This window comes from Anser anser, assembly GCF_964211835.1.
Source record: "Anser anser genome assembly, chromosome: 5".
In the NCBI taxonomy this organism is placed as follows: Eukaryota; Metazoa; Chordata; class Aves; order Anseriformes; family Anatidae; genus Anser; species Anser anser.
In genome coordinates this window covers 20,571,315-20,593,201 of record NC_139725.1, presented here as the reverse complement: position 1 = coordinate 20,593,201, position 21,887 = coordinate 20,571,315, and the positions used below count along the sequence as shown (strand labels likewise).

The 21,887-nt window shown below is 44.8% G+C and overlaps 1 protein-coding gene across 7 annotated transcripts in view; it reads left to right on the top strand.

Moving 5' to 3' along the window:
• TSPAN4 (tetraspanin 4) overlaps nt 1-21,887 on the top strand; it is a 411,936-nt gene that overhangs the window by 44,927 nt on the left and 345,122 nt on the right. For all 7 annotated transcript variants that reach the window (XM_083839587.1, XM_083839582.1, XM_083839586.1 and 4 more), the window contains exon 2: nt 20,703-20,796. The gene's annotated coding sequence lies outside the window, so the exon portion shown is untranslated. The remainder of the gene's footprint in view (nt 1-20,702; nt 20,797-21,887) is intronic.

Below are 21,887 nucleotides of genomic sequence, written 5' to 3'. Positions count from 1 at the left end.
TAGACTGCTTAGTTTAGGACCCAGCTCCATTGTAGAACCTGCTTTTTTTTATTTTTGAAGCCCGTTAGCTTCAGTGAGCCTTGAGTGAGGTCCCCAGAATATGCAAGAAATGCCATGTGCCAAGCAGTGAGTGTAATGAGGTTTGGTGTGGTAGCTGGGAACTTCTGTTCTTTTAAGGAAGCTGCGTCTCATGTTGTAAGCTCTCTCCTGCATTACTCATTGCCAAATTATTATTATTATTTTTTACTCCTCTGCTATGTGAGTGTGGAGATGAAGGATCTTCACTTGTAATCTGCAGTGTAAAATTCTTATTTTAAGTTGAAATGCTAAGGACTGCAGTGTCAAATAGAAGGAGCGTGTGGATAAATCTCCTTGAGAAAGCTAATCTGCCAATTAAGTTTTGCTCTGAGAACCAGTTAGGTTGTTACTTTTTTCCAGCTGCTAATTCTTTTCTTTTGCATTTTGCAGGGATCTCATTATGTAACAAACTAAATAGCTATTAACCCAATGCGGTAAAATCTTGCAAATGATGAAATGATTGCTGGGAAGTAATTGTCACTGAAATTTGTACTCTACGTTACTTATTTTGCTCCTGACATTTGCTTCATCATATCTTATGGGCGCTCCTTATAGAAAATGAAATTGCACTGAGGCAGCTAACAGTAAAAGTAATGCATTCTTTGTCTGGAGTATGCACTAGATAATTAAAGAGTGGACCTTTGGAGGCTGAATTTAGTGATGCTCTAGCCTATTTTACTTCTTTTTAAGTTCTTTCTTTTTCTGAGATAATGCAGTATATTCATTTCTCTGCTTCCATTACTGTCTGATGGTTCTTATATCTGGTATCTAACACTGGCACTTTTTTTTTTGTGAGTCGGTGACAGTTTATTTGGACAGTTTTGGAAAAAACGCTCAAACTTTCCATTAACCACTGCCTCTGCTGGGCTTTGCAACAGGCCCCGGAAAGGGGGGCTGTGGTGAGACTGCTGCGCTTGTTTGTAAATCCTTGTGCAAGGTGGGATTAAATCCTGGCAGATTCTCCAGCCCCTAGCTGAAGAAGCTGGTTTTCCTGATTGAACGCTGCTCTTCCACCTCATCTGCCGGCTGGTGCAGCATCCTCCTCTCCACCATCTTATCTGGGGTCTCTGCTTTGAGATTTGTCTGCCTCCTGGATGTCGCTTTTCATAGTATGGCCTAGCATTGATTTCTGTGTTGGGTTTTATATTTTGCAGTGCTGTAAATACATATGGCAGTGTGTATCTTTTGCATGACTGCAGCTGTAGCAGTGAGAACGGTGGTTTGTGGGGCTGAGGAGGCTTGGAGCTCTGCTGCTGACTTGCTCTGGGAACTAGGGTGAAGGCCGCTTGCTTTCTTTGAATGTAACTTTTTTTAAGGCCTAACTTAAAAACTCTTAAAGCCGCTTTTTATTCCTCTAAGACTTTAAATACAGTTTGCAAATGGGCCTCTGGTAGTGTTTCTCTTATGCAACCTATCTTGTTTATCACAAGCCTTTAGATGTGGCTGTGTAATGTGTTCACAGCATGCACACACTGCGCACGTGGCCTGCAGCAGTGACTTGTGTATCGTGATGCAGCTGCAAGTCGGGCTCCAGCTGCACAGATGGGAGCCTTCTGCAGCAGCTGGGCGGCAGATTTACTGCTGCTAATGTTCTCGGGCACATTAGGGATAGAGGCTCCCCAAAGCTGGCAGGGAGCGTGGGTCACTGCATGTCTCACTACAAGACACACCAAAGTCAAAACGCTTGTGTTTATCTATTGAGCTGTTTCTGTAGGTTTCTGTAGCTCTCTTGTTTTTCTGCCGTGCTCGGTTACATCCCAGAGCGCTTGGGGAACATGTGGTGCTCATTATGTATTTCTCAATAGGTCAGGAGCAATCCCAACCCAGTGTGGATCTGTGGTAACAAACAGGAGTTGCCAAATCGCTGGTGTCCATCAAGCCAAACTGCTTGCGGGGTGGGAGCCAGTTCGCTCTCGGAGTCCGTTGAATTGCCAAGGCTGGGGGCTGTTGAGGGACTTGGAGATGATGCTTGCTCCTCCTAAGTTTAAGAAGTTGAATTTGTTTCCTCACGTCTGGGTGTCCAGGCTGGGAACGCTGTCAGATGTTAGTGGCGGCAGGGAAATCGCAGGGAAGCAGAGTTCGGTTTGTGCCTCGTTATGCAACCATGAGATGAGAGCATAATCTTTTAAAAAATATCACTGTGCCTGAGCCTTCAAGAACCCTTGGCTGTACTTCGTTATAACGCGAAACATGTGGCTGCGGTGTGGAGCAGAGGATAATGATTCAACCCAGAGTGGCAGATCCCCAGTGGTGGCTGTGATCTGTGCTGGCAAGGAGGAAACTTCAACAGTCCCTTAAATTTAGCTAACTGGGGGAAAAACAGCTACAGCAACCAACAGAGTTGTGTGCTTAATTGATTACTGGTGATTTGAACAGAGGTTGAAATAACACCTGGACATTACTTAAGTTGGAACCGAACTAAAATGCCATCCCTCCTATGCTGCACCCCTCCCCCCCCAAAAAAAAACCCACCAACAAACCATTGTACTTAAATGCAGATCTCTAAAGGGGGCTCAGAGAGAGGTTGATTTTTATGTTAGTGATGGCTCTGTTTATATGCAGGACACACTGTGTGATTGTTTCTGGTCACTGGGAGCTTGACTTACCAAAAAAAAAAAATTAACGCTAAAAGATGCAGCTAGGCACCAATTTAAAGAAAGGACAGGTCCTATGGCACTTAGGCTTTTAGAACAAGCAGACTTGTGACTTTTCCACCTTGTTTGTAATTGTAGCACAACTGCTACAGAAAGAAAGTCTTTTTTTTTTCCCCCCTCCAAACTCTCAATTTATATTTCAAGTGAAGTATTGACATTTGGGGAAAAATGCAAATAAGAGCATTCACTTTGGTACTTACTGAAAGCAGTTCTTGACATTGTGCTATATTTATGAAGCTCGAGTTAACCTCAAAAGTCAAAGCTCTGTTATGTGTGCAACTTTAAAAAGAGCCTTCTAATGCTGAGATTTTGGGAGGGCATAGTTCTCCAGAGTATTTTAAAGGTTATTTGAATGTCCGGAGGAGAATGTGGAAGAATTAGGCTACAACATAATTCTTATTTTTGAAATTTAAAACTAAGTTTGTATTTTAGGAGGATGTCTTTAAAAGGAATTAAATCCTTTAAGCAACACATGGTGTTGCTTTAAGAAAACGAACTGCTCTTTATCCCATGGTGTAGTGAGGACCTTGTTTGTGTTTTAGTACAAGCTTGGAGGGGAAGGAATGACAAACGCCTCTGTCATGGCTTCAGTCCAACAAGATGTATGAAATGAACATTAAAAGCCAGTGCATCAGCGCCTGTCACCAGCACACTGTTCTGCTGCTGCATGGCCATGCAGGGAAGATGAATTAGCTGAGTGAGGAAACGACTTTCGAGTATATTTTTCTGCAGTCAGCAGAGTTAAGTGAGATGACAGCACTCAACTCCTTCTGCTGTTGCAAGATTTTGAGGTAGCTAGAGCTTGAAATACTCTACACCCAAATACGCTTGGGGGAGACTGATTTGTATTTTCAGGCTCTGTTAAGGTGTATAGGGGAAAATCAAAACCATGCCGAGTCCTCACCAGAGGGAAATGTTTTCTTGTTAGATACTCAGAGCATTTTACACACGATGGCTTTAGCAGGATGTTATATGCAAAAGCATCTTGTACTGCTCCAGTTCTGTGGGTCTCTCAAGAAGCTGTTTGCTTGGATCACAAGATCTTGCCCTTAAACGGCTAGTGGTGTGGTTTGGGGTTTTCTGTAATTCTGAGCTGGACCTGGCTACAGGAAAATCTCCATCGGAAGGCCCTCCTTTGCATTACAGATGTCTGCTTAATAAAAATGACTTCTCCCTTTACTGAATGTGTTAACTGCAGGCTCTGAACCTGACTTTTGGCTTCAGCCATGTGTAGCAATAGAAAGGAGGATTGAGAGGGGCTTTGGAAAAAGAACAGGCTTTACCTCTTGTATCAGCACACAAAACAGCGGCATTTATTTTTAAACTTACTCTCCAGATCCTGTTTAAAAAAAAAAAAATAATTCACCATCTGCATCAAATTGTACCAAATGAATTTAATTTGCTTCTTTAAATTATCAGAGGTTTTGATCCACAGTGTCAAAACCTCACCTCTGTGTTGGTAGGCAGAGCTGCAGAAAGAGTGACCAAACAGCCAGGGCAGTGGGAGCAGCAGGACGTGCATCTGCCCGCAAGGGGCTCCGTGCCCTCGGCCGCTGTTGCTGTGAGCAGTTTCTCTTGGAGCGGTTAAATTTAACAATGTGCAGCCTTCCCTTAGCAATGAGTTGCTTATTTTCAGCCTAAGACATGAGACGTGAGATTCAGCAGCAGTGACAAACCCGGAGCAGCAGGCTCCTGCCAGAAGGGCTGTTTCTCCATCAGTGTGCTGGGATTATTAATGTTTTGGATTTCATTTATAAATTGCACCTTCCAGGATTCTTGTGAGCCCCAGAAGCGTGCTTCATTAGCCATGTACAGCTCATAAACCATGGGTTAGATTTGTCATTCATTTTTAAAGGCCTTTAAGTTCTTGTCATTTGAATTGCAGGAGTGCTTAGCAGGTTTGAGCTGCCACACGGAGGAGGGCCAGTCCCTTCCCCCAGAGAATGGGCAGTTGAAGCAGAGAAAAGATGTAGAAAAGGAGGCCTAATCTATCCGCAGCATATGGATAAAGTGTGAAGAGGGGAAATAAGGAATTAGCGGTGTGATTTGCAAAGGGGCTGGGTTGGTGAGGTGTATTCAGCTCTGCAGCACCAGGGTGGGTTAGGGTTAGCATTTTGCGTATATGGAAAGAAAGCCAACCATATCCTGGGCTGGATCAAAAGCAGTGTGCCCAGCAGGGCGAGGGAGGGGATTCTCCCTTGATTCTCCCTCTCTACTCGGCTCTCATGGGACCCCACGTGGAGTGCTGCATCCAGTCCTGGGGCCCCCACTACAAGAGATGTAGGCCTCGTAGAGTGGGTCCAGAGGAAGGCTGCAAAAATGACCAGAGGGATGGAACAGCTCCCTTGTGGGGGGAGGTTGAGAGAGTTGGGGTTCTTCAGTCAGGGAAAGAGAAGGCTCTGGGGGGACATTATTGCAGCATTTCAGTGTTTTAAGGGGTGTTACGTGAAAGATGGAAAAAGACTTTCTACCAGGGCATGTAACGATTGGACAAAGGGCAATGGTTCTAAGCTGAAGAAAGGTAGATTTAGAGTCAATATAAAGAAGAAATTTTTCCACGATGAGCGTGGTGAGACACTGGAACAGGTTGCCCAGAAAAGTCAGGGATACCACACAACTGAAATTATTCAGAGCTGGGTTGGATGGGGCTTTGAGCAACCTGATGTAGTGAAATATGGCCATGCCCATGGCAGGGGACTAGACGAGGTGATCTTCAAGGGCCCCTTCCAACTCAAACCATTCGATGATTCTGGGCTAATTGCAGACAGATTTATTCCTTTCACTTAAGCTTCACTTTATTATTTTGGTCATGTTTTGCATAGGTGAAAGTCTTAGGTGAAACAGATCTTTCATGCTATTCTCTTTGCAGCCATCGAAGTAGTCCCATTCTCTTACAGTTCAAGTGCAAGATTTAGTGTAGGAAAAGTAAGTAATATTTCAAGATTATAATTATCAATTGCAATGTTTAATATTAAGTTGCAAAAAGAAATTCTTTAGCTGAATTAATGACCAGTAGCACTGTTAATGCTAAATGAGTCCATCAAGATCATGTTGTTATCATAAATGTCAGATGAATTAATCATGATTAGGCTGTCATTTTACAGTTTCTACTGTGTCCAATAGTTATTGATGCTGATAAAGGATGCTGGTACAGCTGCTGGATAAAAAGCTTGACCCACTTAAATTTTTGTTAACTTGTCAAGCATCTCTGAGCACACCTCTGTAGACAGAATTTCAATGGACACATGAATTTATTTGCAATGACACAAATAAAATACAGTCTAGCACCAACTTTGAATCTGAATTAATGCTTTGATGTGTAGTTCGGATAATAAGTTTGTTATCTTCACTAAGAACTTGTATAATTTTGTATGCATGGCTGGATTGTAACCTCTAAATAGCAAGGGTTGCGATTATTTTTCTTATACGAGGTGTAGGTGTGTGGACCCAGGCATAAGAGCCTTACTTGAAATTTCAAGTATCCCCTCTCTGGGACTCTGTGTGGCACTTGATAATATGCTTGGGTTGTAGTTCCAAGGATTGCTTTTTATAACGTACTTAAATGCTTTTGTAACGTATGTCTGGAATATTGCAGAAAGGCACGGTCCTGACTTCCTCTTGCTTGTGGTTCTGTTTTTTCTCTCTTATGTTAGATATTTTTTTGCAGGGTTACCAGCTTCACCGCTGGTTCCGAATGCTAGTGTCAGCATGAGAGAGGAGGCAGGTAAAGAGCAGGTAGGCGGAAGACAGTAGGAGCCAGATTGCCTTTTTCAGTAGCATCCTACACATCTAAGATTAAAGTGACTGTTGGACTGCCTTGTCCCAGTCTCTCCTGGCTGTGTCTGTATGCTCTCCTTAGCTGTACCCAAGTGCAGCTGAGCTTGTTGCACTGTGTGGTTCAGACTGGCTATGCAGATCCAGTTTGTACCAGCAAACTAGTGTTAGAAACCAGCAGTGAACGTAATCAGAGTTGGTAAGCCTTGAGCCAATGTGAATAGGTAGACAGATCCTTAGTGCCTCCTCTTCTAAGTGATGAGAACTCCTGTCCTGATGGGAATGGGGGAGAAAATGTACAGTAAAGATTATAAGGTACAAAAATCATATATTGTGGCTGAGGCGTGTACAAACTAATCCTTTTGTGTTGGAGACGGACAGGTGCAGTGCCTTGGGTGACTGAGTCATGATCTTTCTTGATACTGATCTTCTACGTAGTACCTGTAATAAAGAAAAGGTGATGCTAGAACACGTATACACGCTAATATATGCACGCTTGGTTCATATTAGCACAGTGTTGTGCCTGCTTTCTTCATTGCTATATGAAACAACAAAAGTATTGTGAACTGAGTGGTCTCTGTAAGGAGTCAGACTCCTTGGAGCACGTTGCACCCCAAATACGGAGCAGATGTCTTGTTATCCACAGAATGTCTTCAATTACTGGACTTTGGGGATTTTGCCACTCTTGAGATGAATGTTTTGTTCAATTGAGAGTCTCTTTGGTGCTCCTGAGCAGGGCTAGCTCTCTTTGGCAGAAGGAGCTGGAGACTGAGGCAGGCTGGGAAGATGGGCTGTGATGCACCTAAAGGGAGAGCAAAGCTGACAGCTTTATGGCAACTGTCACAGAATCAGAGCAACTCATAAAGAGGCCAGACTGAAGTCGTCTTTGCTTGATAGGCATTAGAAGATAGATGTTACCCTTGACATACGTGCTCCTGTAATTTGTGTATTCAACAGAAAAATGTCACTTGGTGACCATGCTGTATAATATGTGCCTGATACTGTCTTCAGGGCTGGCAGATATATTTATAATGCAAGGGGAATCAGAGGAGCCACCCACACAACTGAAATATTTTCAGGAGATAAAGGCTGTTAAACAGCTTGAAAAGACCAGCTGGGTCTCTAGAGGGTAGAAAGCCAATTTTGACCTTATGGAAACTTTACTTGCTGATCTTACAAAGGAAATGTTAGCAGAAGAGAGAAAGAGAAATCTATAATGGAATTACTTTCACCCTTACAAAATGTGCCCAATAGCAAGATCCACAGAAGTTGTGCGCTCCTTAAACAGAAATAAACTGAAACCAGGAACCAGAGGGTAAAGTGTGTGTTCTCTTCCCTGATGCCTTCCCCTTTTGAAGTGTCCGGCTCTACTCATCCGCGCTGTTCAGCATTCCCTTGCCCGGCAATGGGAATTTCCCAGAATATGCACTGGTGATCCCATCTGTGATTGGGGGCAGGCAGATACTTTTACTGAATAGACGATAACGTTTACTATCCCTGTCAAAGCAGTACAAGTGTCCTGCTTTAGCTTGCTCCTGTTGTGGAAGGATCACAAACTATATCAGTAAGAGGTATTCTGGGATGATAACCCTGGTGGCTATGAACCAGAAAACTTTTTCAGTACAATATTATTTTTTCTGGTAATTGGACTAGTTCAATCAGTGCAGAATTGATTAAGTGTTGCCGATTTCTTAGCTGAAGGGAAGTACTGCAGTTCATTTGTTCTTGTTAAGCTAGTATCTTTATTTAAACGTATCGATGCTTTTCTGAAAGAAAAGAATTGAAAGAATTGTTTTTCTCAACCCATTGCAGCCCTTTGGCTTCATTTGTGCGACTATTCTTACAAAGAGGAGAGACTTCTTCGCACGTGCTGGTCCCCTCTACTGAGAGGTAGTTAGGTGGGTGCAGCTAATGGGCCGAGGGAAGTGTTTGTCCTGAAAATATCCCTTTTACTCAGTAACTTGGCCAAAACAGCACTTGCTCTTACATAAATTCCCTGACAGATGCTGCTGACCAGTGTAAATACAGCTCCATCACCAAGTGAGAGGTGGGAGGAAACTGACCAGTTTGTTTCTAATGTTCTCTCTTCCTCTGCTCTGGCTTCTACCCTGGAGCTGTTGACAGAAAGGTAGAGCTGCAGGATGGGAGCTGTGCTTGGAAAAGACCTCTAAGGTCATCTAGTCCAACCATCCCCCTACCGGTATTGCCCACTAAGCCATGTCCTTAAGTACCACATCTACCCTCTCCTTAAACACCTCCACGGATGGTGACTCCATCACCTCCCTGGGCAGCCTGTTCCAATGAACGTGATTAATTGTCCTCAGTTAGGGGGATAGTGAGTGAGAGAAAAATGTCTCCCCACAATCAAAATACTTCCAGACCTCTTTTGCACGGTACAGAATGACTGGACATGCTGCCCTTGAAGGAAAAGGTGTTCTACTACTATGAGCCTACTAATGAAAGGAGGCGTATGAGTTTGGTTCGTTCTTCTGCTGTAAACTTCCTTGTGTGATCATGAATGAATTTTTTGTCTCCAAGAAATTTATAAATGGGGTGAATTGTTTTTTTTTCTCCTATCTTTTTCCATCTCAGTTGTGATGTCTGGGAGGCACAGACGGTACGCTTTGCACTAATGGTAGCAAACATAGGAGGTGAAAGGGACAATGCTCTCCTGTCTGCTCCCTTGTGCCACTAGCTATATTGCAGTAAGTACAGCAGCAGAGGTGTGGGAGAGGCTGGAAGGTGTGGAGTGACAGTTTAGGGGCTGTAAAGAGGTATTAGTGTGGAGCAGGGTATGAGAGTGTATTTTTAAATACTTAGAATTTTGGAAATTTTCAAAGAGTGTAAGAAATTTTTTTTAGTTACCCCGTGAATTTAGGCTATGCCTTTATTCATGCCTCTTCAGAGTGAGACAAACATTATAAATGTAGAAAGGAGCTGGGTGGTTCATGGAGGAAGGATGCCAGACTTTGGGGGATGATGAGAACAGGAAAATGTTTTTGAGTTTACTTTGAAAGTGGGACATGTGAATTGGTGTTAGCAAAGCCTTTACACTGTGTGTGTGGCTGCTTCGTAAGTGCTGGCAAGTAGCACCATTATGGGCACTTGGGAACTGCTGGACTCTGAGTACAGGGTTACTGATCTATAGATTTTTTTTCCTCTTAGCAAAGGACGTCTCCTATGCCAGCTGTATTTGAAGCTATAAAAGAGTTTTTGAAAAGCTTCACACAGCAGCTTTTCATAATTTACTGTAATATCCTGCTGTTTAGGATAACTAATGAATGCATTTGTTCCTTGGATATGTTGAGCCAGATCATTAGTCTGTATAAACTGGCCTTGCTTCGTGGAATTGGGGGGAGTTTCATGCATTTCACCCCACCTGAGAACCTGTGTCCTAGTGGGCATGTCAGGGCTGAGAGGAAGCTTGAGGTCCCTGGTTGCTTTGTTAGCAGGCTGCATTGGTACAGAGGAATCTGCAGACCCATCTGTCCTCTCTGATGGAAGGAGAATGGATCTGCGTTGAATCTCGATTCCCACACTCCTGCTCCTCACCTTCCCCAGTAACTGGGTTTTCCTCCAAGCTGGGTGGTGCAGGGAGGACACAGCTAAGTATATATTGAGGTCATGGAGAAATATCACCAGTTTCTTTTGTCAGGAACTGTCATGTAATTGTAGGGGTCTTAATCATATTTGCAGGAAAGTGGAAGTAATTGGGAACAGATAATGGTTGATGCAAGTCACTTGCACTGACAGCTTAAAATATAGTAAGAAACTAGTGTGGAATTGCTGGCTGGATTTGTGTTGACTGGAGATGAAGTTGTGTACCTAGCTTATTGTTGGGAATATTATGGCATGGAACAGATACAAGAAACAACTGGTATTTCCAAGTTTGGGTGTTTTTTCTTAAGGAACTTTTAACAACTTATACTTCACAGCCTGTCCACAATGAGGAGCTACTTTCTTCCACCCAAGTCCAGACTTTGCTTGACTTCCTGTGGCTGACTTTCGGCTCTTGTTCCCATCCAGCTGTGAGGTATTGTCCCCCTGCCCTATCTCCTGCAGGCTGTGTAATGTTAAATCAGTCCAGACGCAAGAGGATGTTATCTTCATAGCAGGAGTTTGCTCGTATCTGAACAAATACAAAGTTTTGACATAGCCACAGCATATTTCTCAGTTATAATCTCACTGTAGGTAGCAACAGCAGCATTTCTCTGATTCTGGTAGTTGAAGATCAAATACGTGCTTTGGCCAGCCATCCACACAGGGCAGGAAGCAGCTCACCCAGGGACTTCAGACAGCCCCAGTGCACTGGTAGTATTTACAGCATGGTATGAGCAGGCATTTCTGTAAGGAGCCTGCTGGGGTTCTGGGTGAGCAAGAAAAACATGAGTTTATTACTGTGCTTTAACTGTTGGCAACAAAGAAGCTTATCTTTTCCTATTCCTTCATGCTTATGTCAAAAAAATGATGTATGTTACATTACACATAAAACATCTGACTTGCGGTACTCCATTCTGTGCTGGACCCATGGTCTGTGTGCAGCACCCTGTGCTTGACGGTTTTTGTCTCGGCAGAAACTGTGCCAAGTGACCTGAGTTCATGTAGCCTCGTTATAGCACCTCATCCGATTCTTGAAAATATCTGAGGCATTTTTAATTAATTAGAGTAGTGCATGCTAATTGTAATGGATGGGCATTAGCCAAGCTTTTTGTTTGCAAGAGTATAGTCCTACCTGGGCAAAGTGGACATCGACACGCATGTGAAATTCAAACTTAGCTGTTTTAGTCTCTGCCAGGCTGATGGTGAGTCAGAAGGGGAAAGGCAGGAGGTAAGGAAGGAATTTATGGTTTCTATTAACTTGTGGGCCTGGTGTGATTCTAACAAGAAACACGCTGGTTAGCTGTGGTGCTATTGGAATACCAGTGGCCGGTGAGCAGCTGTTACCTCTGCAGTTTAATCTCCACCTGTAGCATTTAATCTACTTGACCAACTCTTGTGTAACTGTATCAAATCCCATGACAGAAGGAAAATGGAATGAAGTGTTTTAACACTGGATTTTCTTGGATGCTTCTTGTTTTCTATCAATTTCTGAAGCTCCAGGATAGGCTCTCTATATATTGTTTCCCTCCATTTTTAAGTATAAGCAGTAATTATTTGTGTAGTCTACTGCCTGTACTGCCTCAAGCAAAACCAAAACTTTCCTGAGCTAGACATATCAAATAAGTATTAAGAGAGAATTCCTGCTATCAAAAGGCAGATTCAGGCCGCGTCCCTGGGCAGCACAGCGACCCGGGCGGGCAAACATGGCGCCGGGCGTCAGTCAGGGTGAGGGGCGGTGGTTGGCACAGGGGGGCGGAGGATCCCTCCCCACTCCGGCTCACCTGCCGGCTGTCTGCCGGACTGCAAACCCAGCCATGGCCACCACTAGTCGGCAAGCGGTCACCAAAAAGATTGTGGTGACCCAGGCCGAGTGCCTGCCCCAAAATGCGGCTGTTCAGGTCTCTGGCTGCAGGGGGTGCCTGAGCCTGTTGCTGCCATCGGAGGGTGACAGAGATGCTGCCAGCGTGAGGTGTGGGCAGGTGGAGGAGCTGATCAGCCTGGTGGAGGAGCTCAAGGAGGAGGTGCAGAGGGTAAGGGCTATCAGTGAGTGTGAGCAGGAGTTAGGCCTGCGGAGTCACTCCTTGCTGTGCCTGAGAGAAAGGCACTGGCATGACACACCCCAAATAGTGGGGGACCCCCTGCCCTGTTGCTGTCAGGCAGAGGGAGGGGACCTGAGAGATGGAGAGGAATGGAAACAGGTCCCTGCTTGGCGTCACAGGTGAGCCCCCTCCCTGCCTGCCAGGAAGGGCACTTCACCGGTGCCCTTACACAGCAGGTTTGAGGCCCTGGAGCTCGAGGGACAGGGTAGTGGAGGTGTGGGGGAAGGTTCACACAGGAGGCTGTCTAGGGCAAGGAAGTCAACTGCACGCCTCGAGACTGCCTCCACCAAGAAGGAAAGAAGGGTAATGGTCGTAGGTCACTCCCTTCTGAGGGGAACAGAGGGCCCCGTATGTCGGCCAGACCCTACCCATGGGGAAGTCTGCTGCCTCCCGGGGGCCCAGGTCAGGGATGTTACCAGGAACCTTCCTGGCCTGGTCCCCCCCCCCCCCCCCCCCCCCAATGATTTTGGACCCAAGATGGAGCAATTACGTGAAGTATTGCTTCCACTTTATGTGAGGTACAGAGATGTGAAGACTTGAGACCTGTTGATACTGATTTGCCTGTGACAGGAATTGGGAGAGGAGGTGAAGAACTGCATCTGCTTTCAGGTAGATGCAATACTGTGCGATGTGACATTACTGTAGCTGACCTGACACAAGCATGTCAAAACTCCTTAAATAATGTAAAGATGTTGATTTATAAGTGATTTAGGGTCTCTTGGCTGAGTACAAAATACTTCAGGTGACTTGCAGTGTCTTAAGTCAACCTTCATTTCTACAGCGGGTCTTAAAGCAAACATAGAAAACACTGATTCTTGAAGAGGTGCATTCAGTTTTGCCTGGGCCCAGTGGTGCTAGCAATCCCATTTAAATCAGTTCCTCCTCCAGAGGGAAGGTTGTGGCACAGTGTAGCTGTTTTTTTTTTTTTTAATCCCCAGACAAAAGGGGACTTGGGCCTGAGAGCATGCATGGAAATCCAGTGCTTAAGGCTGTCAGAAAGCTGCTTCGTGCAGCAGTCGTTGAAATGAAGAACTCTCTGGATGGCATAAATGCTGCTGTCCTAGCCCACACAGATCTGAATTCTGCCTTACTCACTGACTAGGTCACATCCAGTGCTGAGACCATTTGCCAAATACCAGTGCTTTTAAATTACTGCACAGCAGCTCTTCATTTACTGTTAAGTGCCTGCCATAGCTGCAGTGAGTTTTGCTGCTGGCCCAGCAAGAGCCCATTATTTTGTAATAATGGCTGATGGGCTCACAGCTGATGCTGTGGTGCCCTGCCAGCACAGGGGCCATGCCCGGGCTCAGTGTCTCTGTGACCAGATGGAGGATTGGAGCAGAGGGAGTTGCTGCAACCAAAGATGGAAAATGTATTTGGTTTGTGTGGTTTTGGATGGTGGGTTTAGGAAAGCAAAAGATAGCTAGACTTGCCTCAAAACTGGGAATGTGTTGTTAGATCTGAAGTTACCACGAAGGGCAAAGATAGGATGGGTGTGTTTTCTCCCTGGAAATACCATGGTAAAAATTGTATGATGTAGTTCACTGCCTTGGAGATTTTCTGGGAGCAAAACGTGTGCCTTAGTTTTGTTGCTGTGGATACATGAAGATAGCAGTCATTCTCAGTCACTGGCTTAAAAGGAAAAGCTTTTTTCTTTTTTAAAAAAAAAGGCACGAAAGGAGGGGGAAGGGAAAGAAAGAAAAAAGTACTTTGCAGAAATCACAGCACCAGGCAACTTACAGCGCCGTGACTTTAAGTACTTCACCTAATTGATTGGATTAGGAAATTAAATGACATGTAAACTGGTGGTGCTACCATCAGAATTTCTTTTGCCTACGTTGGCTGCTCTTCCTGTCTCCCTCACTCTTCCACAGACGCTTCTGAGGGCATGCGTGTGGGATGGCATTTACACAGTGGCTGCTCCCCATCGAGCTGGGCGCTCGCTGTGGGTGCGTTACAGCGTCATGGGAGGGCCTGGAGAGCTCTGTGGCTGTCTCCTCAGGAAAGTCACTTCTGCTTTCCTGCATGATGTCAAGCACTGTGGATTGTGTCAGGGCAGCTTGACATAATGCTGTGACTCAGTGTTGTGCTGCAGTACTAGCTGGGCTGCGGAAAGAGGGTGGTGTGACCCTGGACCGTAGCTGCTGTGCTGTCAGTTGGCTGCATTAGCCTTGCTCAGAGTATTCCTGCACCCTGAGCTTTGCCCAGAGTGTGGGCAGCATCCTGCTCTTCCTGGTGTCGCCTTCCTTGCAGTGCCTCAGGTCTGAACCCACCCCAGTGTGGGAAGGATAGTCCTCCTTGTGCTTATGAGGATGAGAAGGACAAATGTAGGCATTACTGTGATGTTGGAGGGGATGCATCAGCTCCTTGGGAACTGGAATACCTCCTTTGGAAAATACCTATGACCTCTGAGACTTAGTGAGAGATAGTTGGCTCTGTCTACTGATAATGTATTTCAGGAGTTAAGTACCTGTCATGCTTCAAAAACACCCTGTGCTTCTGAAGCCTTGGAACAGTTTTAAGTGCTGGGCAAGTACTGCAATGAAGGCATTTAAGCAGTGCTATGTCCATATTGTGTGTGTGTAACTATATATATATATATATATAAAAATTGTGTATATGAGATTAAATGAAGTCTCTGAAAAGAAACCTATTTAATGGTGAACTCAAAATAATGGCAAATCAAGTTAAGACTTAAACTTTCTCTAACTGTTTAATAGCACTTGAATTAAGAAGTAGTAACCGGTGTAGGTTAATACTAGGGCTTTAAAGGAAGATGAAAGTGCTTGAACCACAGGAAATCAATGGCTTAATTGTCTGGAAAAAGTCTACCACAGTACCAGGACAGCTTCTGAGAGCGAGAGCCTATTCCGCAGGTGTAGGGGAGAATGTTTGGCATTTACATTTCTCAGCAATTTCAGTTCTATCAGGTAACTTGTGAAGTTTTGAGTCTGATTGGGAGCTGAAAATGTCTTTCTTCAGTTCTCTCCTGGCCCAAGCAAAATGAGATATTCTCTTTACTCTGGTAGGACCGTCTGTATTGAAAGAAAGGATGAAAACACGACTGGTTCTATTTTAAAAACAATCTTGTGTAACATCTGCTTTGATAAACTTGCTTTCTTCTCTTGATGTGCCTTCAAGTTTGGGGCAGTTTAGGTAGTAAAGTTCAGTTAAAATGCTGTTTCTGCAGGTTTTAATTGGGTTTCAATTTTCGTTTAGGGACATCTTAGCATAACGTAAAAGTTTTTAAAAAAACAACCAATAACCCAACTGTAGTAAAAAGGAAACGCAGCATTCATCTAAAAATGGCAAAAATAGACCTGAATAAGTGTATGATTTATTGCATAACTGCTTAGTTAAATGAATGGTGATGCATCTTCCTTAACAAATTTGTGTACCAACCTCTAGTGTAGGGGGTATTTTAAGCTAACATCTCTATCTTCGCAGCTACAAAGCAGGGAGAATCAGTCCTTATTCAGAGATAACAGTTAAAAATGGAAACTAGATTTAAAACTGCTGACCTTATCCAAGGTTTTGTATTTGGGACTTTTAATCATTTTGATTTAATTAAGTACACTGCAACTACTAAATTATCAGCGCGTGTCATAACAGTGCCTGAATTATGAGCGAACGGTCAGCATCAGGCAGCCTTTCCCTTCTGGCAGGCGCAGGAGGATGTCATGGGAGCTGCTCCTGTGCTGCTGGTGAGACGTTGGTGTGTCCTGGTGTGTCCTGGTGTCCCGTGGTGCCTGAGGCCGGGTGGCTCTGCCACAGGTGGCTGTTCTCAGCTCCACGGCCATGGTTGTGCAAGCCTGGGGAAGAGAGGAATAGTGATGCCTGGAAACCTCAAGAAATTGTCTAGCACAACACTCTGGATTTCACGTGATTATTTAAACTCATTAATGATTTCTGGACCCAAAGTAACCGATTTCACTTAAAGATACCAGCACAGATGGCTTTGGATTTCTTGACGTTCCAGTAGATACGAAGTCAGATAACGAGTTAGATGACAGTGATGGAAAGCAATGGCTGATGCCAAGAGGCTTTCAGGAAGGAATCTGCTCTTTCTGCCTCCCTCACAGGTCTGCAAGGACTATCAGCCTTCTCAGGCTGCACTGGGATGGCCACGTCCTACCCATGGGACGGATCGTTTGCTGGGCTGATTCCACCCAGAGTGCCTGGTACATGTAAGAACTTAGCCTCTTCTTCCTGCTCTGTACTGGGGAGCTTGCTGTGACAGGAATGAAAGCTCCTCCCCAGGAGAAGAGGGAGCTTTCTCACGGCTCAGGCTGCGATGGGGAAACAGCACGCGAGGATCCCAGCTCTTGCAGCTTTCAGTGCTACGCGCCGAGCACGGGTGCTGCTGCGAATGGAAACACAGAATGCGAATACTTAACAAAATCTTCTCAAAGGGATGCCTCACTCCATGTGATTCTGTCTGGGATGCTGCTAAAAGTTTACACGTGGCGCATGGTTATTTTGCTTGGTACAGGGTTGGAAAGCGCGCAGTATTACAGTAGTGCGTTCAATAGAGTAGAAAGAGGTCAGATCTTACAATCTGCCAGCCCTGTAGCTGTGCTCTGGGTCAGCTGCTTCTGAATAAGCAGGAGCGCCTGTCTATTTACTTGTTTCTGTAACTGTCATTTGGTAACACAAAGGTGAAAGAGGAGTTCTCTGGAGCCTTAGTCTCGGACAGACGAGACTTAGTCGTACGTAGATCTCAAAAGAGTACAGGATCACAGTTCATCAGTAATGTTTGCAGCTCTGTACCATTCCTTGGCATAGGGGATGTAGCCGTGAGCCAGAGCTTTATTGGATTTAGTGTTTACTAAAGAGCTTTTCTCGGTGCCAGAAAAACTCGATAGCAGCAGCTCCTTTTCAGAAGGCAGTGGTTCAGCGCAGCTCCCACCTGAACATCCGCGTGCGCTCAGGAGCTCTGGGCAGTGCTTGAACAGTCATCTGCTCTTTGCACTAGCTCTAATCAAAGTTCACACATGCCTGTCCATTTAAGAGTTGAGATAGTAGTGTATTACAAACAGATATTCTGGACTTTTTGTAAAGAGTAACTCTAGAGTAAAATCAATCCAGGGGCCTTTGGTGAGGAGTGAGGCAGGTGCTGTAGGAATACAACTGTCAAGGTCAGTGCTGATGTGAAGAGGATGAGGATAGTGAAGGCTTCTGGAATATAGATTAATATATTTCTATATATTAAAAACCAAACCCACTAACGACACACAGGAGCTTCCAAGAGGGCGATTCACATGTAGGAGCTTGAGCAGGTACCAGCTGGAGGTAGCAGCGGCTTTGCTGGTCTTTGAGGATGTGGTGATGGGCTTGGGTATGGCAGGAGAGATGCATGCTGCGGTCTGTGAGGCTGAGGAGATAGCTTGTATCAAGCAGCAGGAATTTAAGGAAGAGATTTCAAAGGAACGGGATGATGCCAAGTTGCCAAGTGGAGTTTTTGTTTGCAAAAGGCAGAGTATGTAGGCAAAAAATTCAACGTTACCTTTAAAAACTAAATTAAAAAAAATAAAATGCGGAGGGGAAATGCAGAAACCAGTGGGTTGTGGCACATAGGTGAAAATTACTGACATTTAATTTTGATACTTTTCTATTAGGAACACTGTTTTGGTTTTGTTTTTATCTTCCCTGAGCAATGCCCTGGGAAGAAGAGAAGTGTAAGGAGAGCATTTCAAACCAAGCAAACGAGAGCAGCAGGGCTGTTGTCTAGTTCAGGGTGTTCCAGTTCCTGGAAAGCTGAGCTGTCTGTGACAGGTCTTGTATCAGACAGTTTGAATTTAGGTATTAGGACTCCATTCACCCTCTCTTGCGAAGCTGTAATTTCCTCACTTAGGAAACCCGTGAAGCGAGCCTGAAGAAATCCGCTAAGCAGTTGGGAGTTGTCAGAGCCTTCTGTCCCCATTGATGGACCGCAGGTTGTGCGCTGCACGTCAGGCATCCGGGAAGCTTTTGGCACAGGCCAGGACAGAAAGTTTAAATGCGTGCCTCTGGTCTCTGGAGCAGGACGCCTGGTGTAGCTGGGTGAGGAGGGAGTCCTGTTGCCCTAATTGGGGTGACACCGCAGCTGACTTTCCTGTTGGTATCATTAAAGCAATGCTCCAAGGCCCTGTTGTGCTCAGCAGCACGTGGTAAATAGACATAAACATCTTGTAAAAGATGGTCCCTTGTTGAAAGAGGAGGCCAAAGAACCTGAGAATGAAAGTGGAGGCGCAAGCAGGCAAAGCGGCTCGCCTGCAGTTGTACGTACAGGAGGAGAAGGCAGCCTGTCTGCAGAGAGGGAAGCGGAGCCCTGGTCTCCCTGCTGGTGGGGCTGGGACCTTCGCTGCTGAAAATGCAGCTGCCTGGGCTCCTGCCTCGAACAGGCCAGGGGACATCTGTGCAGGGGCTGTGGTACTCAGGAGGATTTGGCATGCCTGCTGGGTCAGAGGAGTAGACTTGAGCACCAGCCTCTGACTAGCGTAACGCTGCCACTTCTGCTGCAGCCCCGTCTCTTCCAGGAGGTGGGATTGCAGCCCGAGTAGCCTTATGCGACCCAGCTTTCATTAGCATTGTTTTACAGGCGTGACGAAGCTGTGGCAGCGCTGGCTTTTATGTCATCGCCCAGCCTCACTGGAGACAGCGTTATGTACATGCTCCTGCAGCTTCTCTGCCTTAGCCATCGAGCTGCGTGTGGCTGCGATGTAGACACAGCTGCAGTGGTGTGTTACGCTTAGTTCTGCATTCCTATAGAATGAAAAGGTGACATTAGGATGGGATCTGGGTCAGGGCAGTGCTCTGTCCAGCTTGTTTTCTCTGTCATAGCAGCCAGGAGCACTTGCTGAGCTGGTCAACACCAGCCCACAAAAGTTGTGGGGAGAGAGGGATCCATTGGCATCGTTATTACTTGGGCTTCTCAACTGCTCTTGCTCAGTGATTGAATTTGTTTTTCTAGGAAGAGTCTTTGCTGTTGTGAGTCACTCTGGCTTAGAAGGATTTAGCTTTCAGCTGCCTTTTGCCTTAAAAGGTGATGTTGCTTCTGGTATTTCTCAAGTTTAAAAATACAATAAAATTCTAAAAATTGTCAGGCAGCTCTCCTTAAGAAACTCTTGATACTTGCTTCCTTCGTTATTTGTTATTTTTTGTTTTTCTTTTTTTTTTGGGGGGGGGGGGGGAGGTAAACCAAAATAAGGCAATGTTTAGGGAATGCACTACTGATGCTCCCTGGGGACCTGCTTGATTTATGTGGCAGTGAAACATCAGGCAGCAATGCTCCCGCATGTACCAGGGATGTAGTCTGCTTTCTGTCGTGCTGGATTTCTAGAGCAGCTGGAAATTAGTGGCACTCGGCACGTGAGGTAGTGCGACCTGGGGTTCTCTGTCTGGTTTTGGTTTAAGGAGTCACGCCATAGCAAACCAGCCATGGTTGCTCTAGAGACCAAATGTCTTCAAAATGGGAAAGGAGGCTGTCCTCTTTGCTGTCTGTGGTCAGGAGGGATGTCACTCTGTTTGTAGGAGCTGAGCTTTAACCCTAAGGAGATTACAGGGGTGCAAATTGCATTGCACTTAACTAAAAATCTCTGCAGTGTTCCAAATGTAATGCTTGATATACATTAAAAAAAGTCCCGTGGCACAAAACAGTAGTGTGATCCCTCACCTACTATAACTGTGATAAAAACTACAGTGGAGGAGGAAGGGCTTTTCTTTTTAAGAGGTCAATGTACACTACAGACCTTACCACTACTTCTGGAGGTGGAACCAAACTGTTGATGATGCGTTTCAATGTTACTATGCATTTGAGTATAGCTGTAACCCTGCTTTTTCCCTGTGCAGAAGCATTTTATGCAATTCTATCACTCTCATGCAGCAGATGTCTTTCATTTCGGGGTATTTGATATGTAAGCTGCTCCCACCAACCAGGCTGGCTTTGGTGGCATTTGTCAAAGTCTGAAACTTGAATGATTACAAAGATTTGTCATTATCACAGTCACTTGCTGTGACCTTCTCCTTGCACAAGAAACATAAGCTTGTGCTCTTTTCTGAGTGCTTTCTGTGCCTTGTTCCCCGGGAGCAACAGAGCTTGTTTCTTAGGCTGCTGGCGGACCATAAATTGCAAGGAGATGTTTTACTGGCACCCTCTACTTGGACTTTCCCCTGCATGCCCAGCATGCTGTGTCTCTTGCCATTGCACATTCACTCTCACTTTATTAGCTTGTGTGTGGCTTTCCTAAGAAAATGTCACTCCTTTTTAACTGCTTTTTAATTGTGTATTGGAAACGTGCAAGGAGAGATCTTCTCCAGTAAGTCGGTCTGTCTTCGGTGACTTGAGTTTCATTCTAGTGACAAACTTTATCGAGGTTAAAGAGTGTGTGGGGAACTAAGAGGTGGGGAGAAGACTGAAGTAGCGAGCTGTAATCATGGATTGAAAAGTGTTCCTGAAGTGACGCTTCATCATTGCCTGCCTGTTTTACTCAGAAATGTATTGTTTTGTCTCTTGCAGAAACACCACCGAAGAACTGGACATTATTGCTGTGGGAGATCAACAGCAACTTCCAGCTGCATCTCGTGCACCAGCTGTAAAACCACTAGTCGCAGTGAGTTTCTCTTATATACTCTCTCTCCTCCAGTGAGGATTCATTAATTGTAATCCATGAAAATAATCGTATCCTCTGTTTAGACTTTGTCCATTCACTTTACTCCCACAAAAGATTTGATTTACCAATCCCAAGCCAAATGGGTATGGAACGTTTTTTCCCCTTCATACTGGCAGATTGGTATTGTGCAGGTGCCAGAAAAGGAAAGCTTTCAAGTTTTGCTGTGCCTTGAGGTGGGGGCGTCATACTTCGATTGTTCTGCTTATTTATCCATTGACCAAAACGAGAATTGGATCAAATATTTTGCTCCTGAGAAACAGCTTCTGAAGTAAAGTTATTTTAATTAAATGGAGGAGAGAAAACTATTGCTTGGGAAAAGAAAATTGACTTGACTACTGGTTCAGAGTGCCAGAAGAAAGCACGTCATACGCTGATAGTCACAGGCAGGCGAAAGGAGAAGGTGTCACAGTGCTGGAGTGTTGCTGAATCTGTTCTTAGGTGTACTCTTAAAACAAGAGGCTGGAATATTCTCAGGGCTGTAAGGAAGCTTGCTGACCAATGCTATTTGGATACTAAATGAACTCTTGAAAATCCTTGTTCCGTTGATTTTTTAATAATTCCTACCTAAATGAACTACTGAAGAAGAATGCTCCCCTAGTCCTACCAGCTACCTGTGAACGTTCACGTAACTTGCCTGTGATTCTTTTATCAATAATTTTCTTCTGTCGGTAACACAGTAGAACAGGTTCAAGTGATTTTTGATATTTTGCACAGCTTAAAATGATATAACGATTGTTTGCAAAGTCATCTCTGGTTTTGTATCTCATGTGGGGAATCTGTTTGCAAGAGTAAAAGGGCAGGAGTAAATCTAGGCCTGTGCAAGTGTTTGCTCTGAGGAAAGCTTGAGGATTCAATAAAAAACAAACAAAAAAAAGGTAAGTGCTTAAGGGATCTTAGGATACTTGTACAATTAAATGGCATTGAATATTGACATGCTATAGAATTTGGGTTCTGGGGGCTGGGTGGAAGGGAAATATTCGTGCTCAGGTAACTGAGTAACTGATTCTCCTGAGAAATAATGACAACAGCAG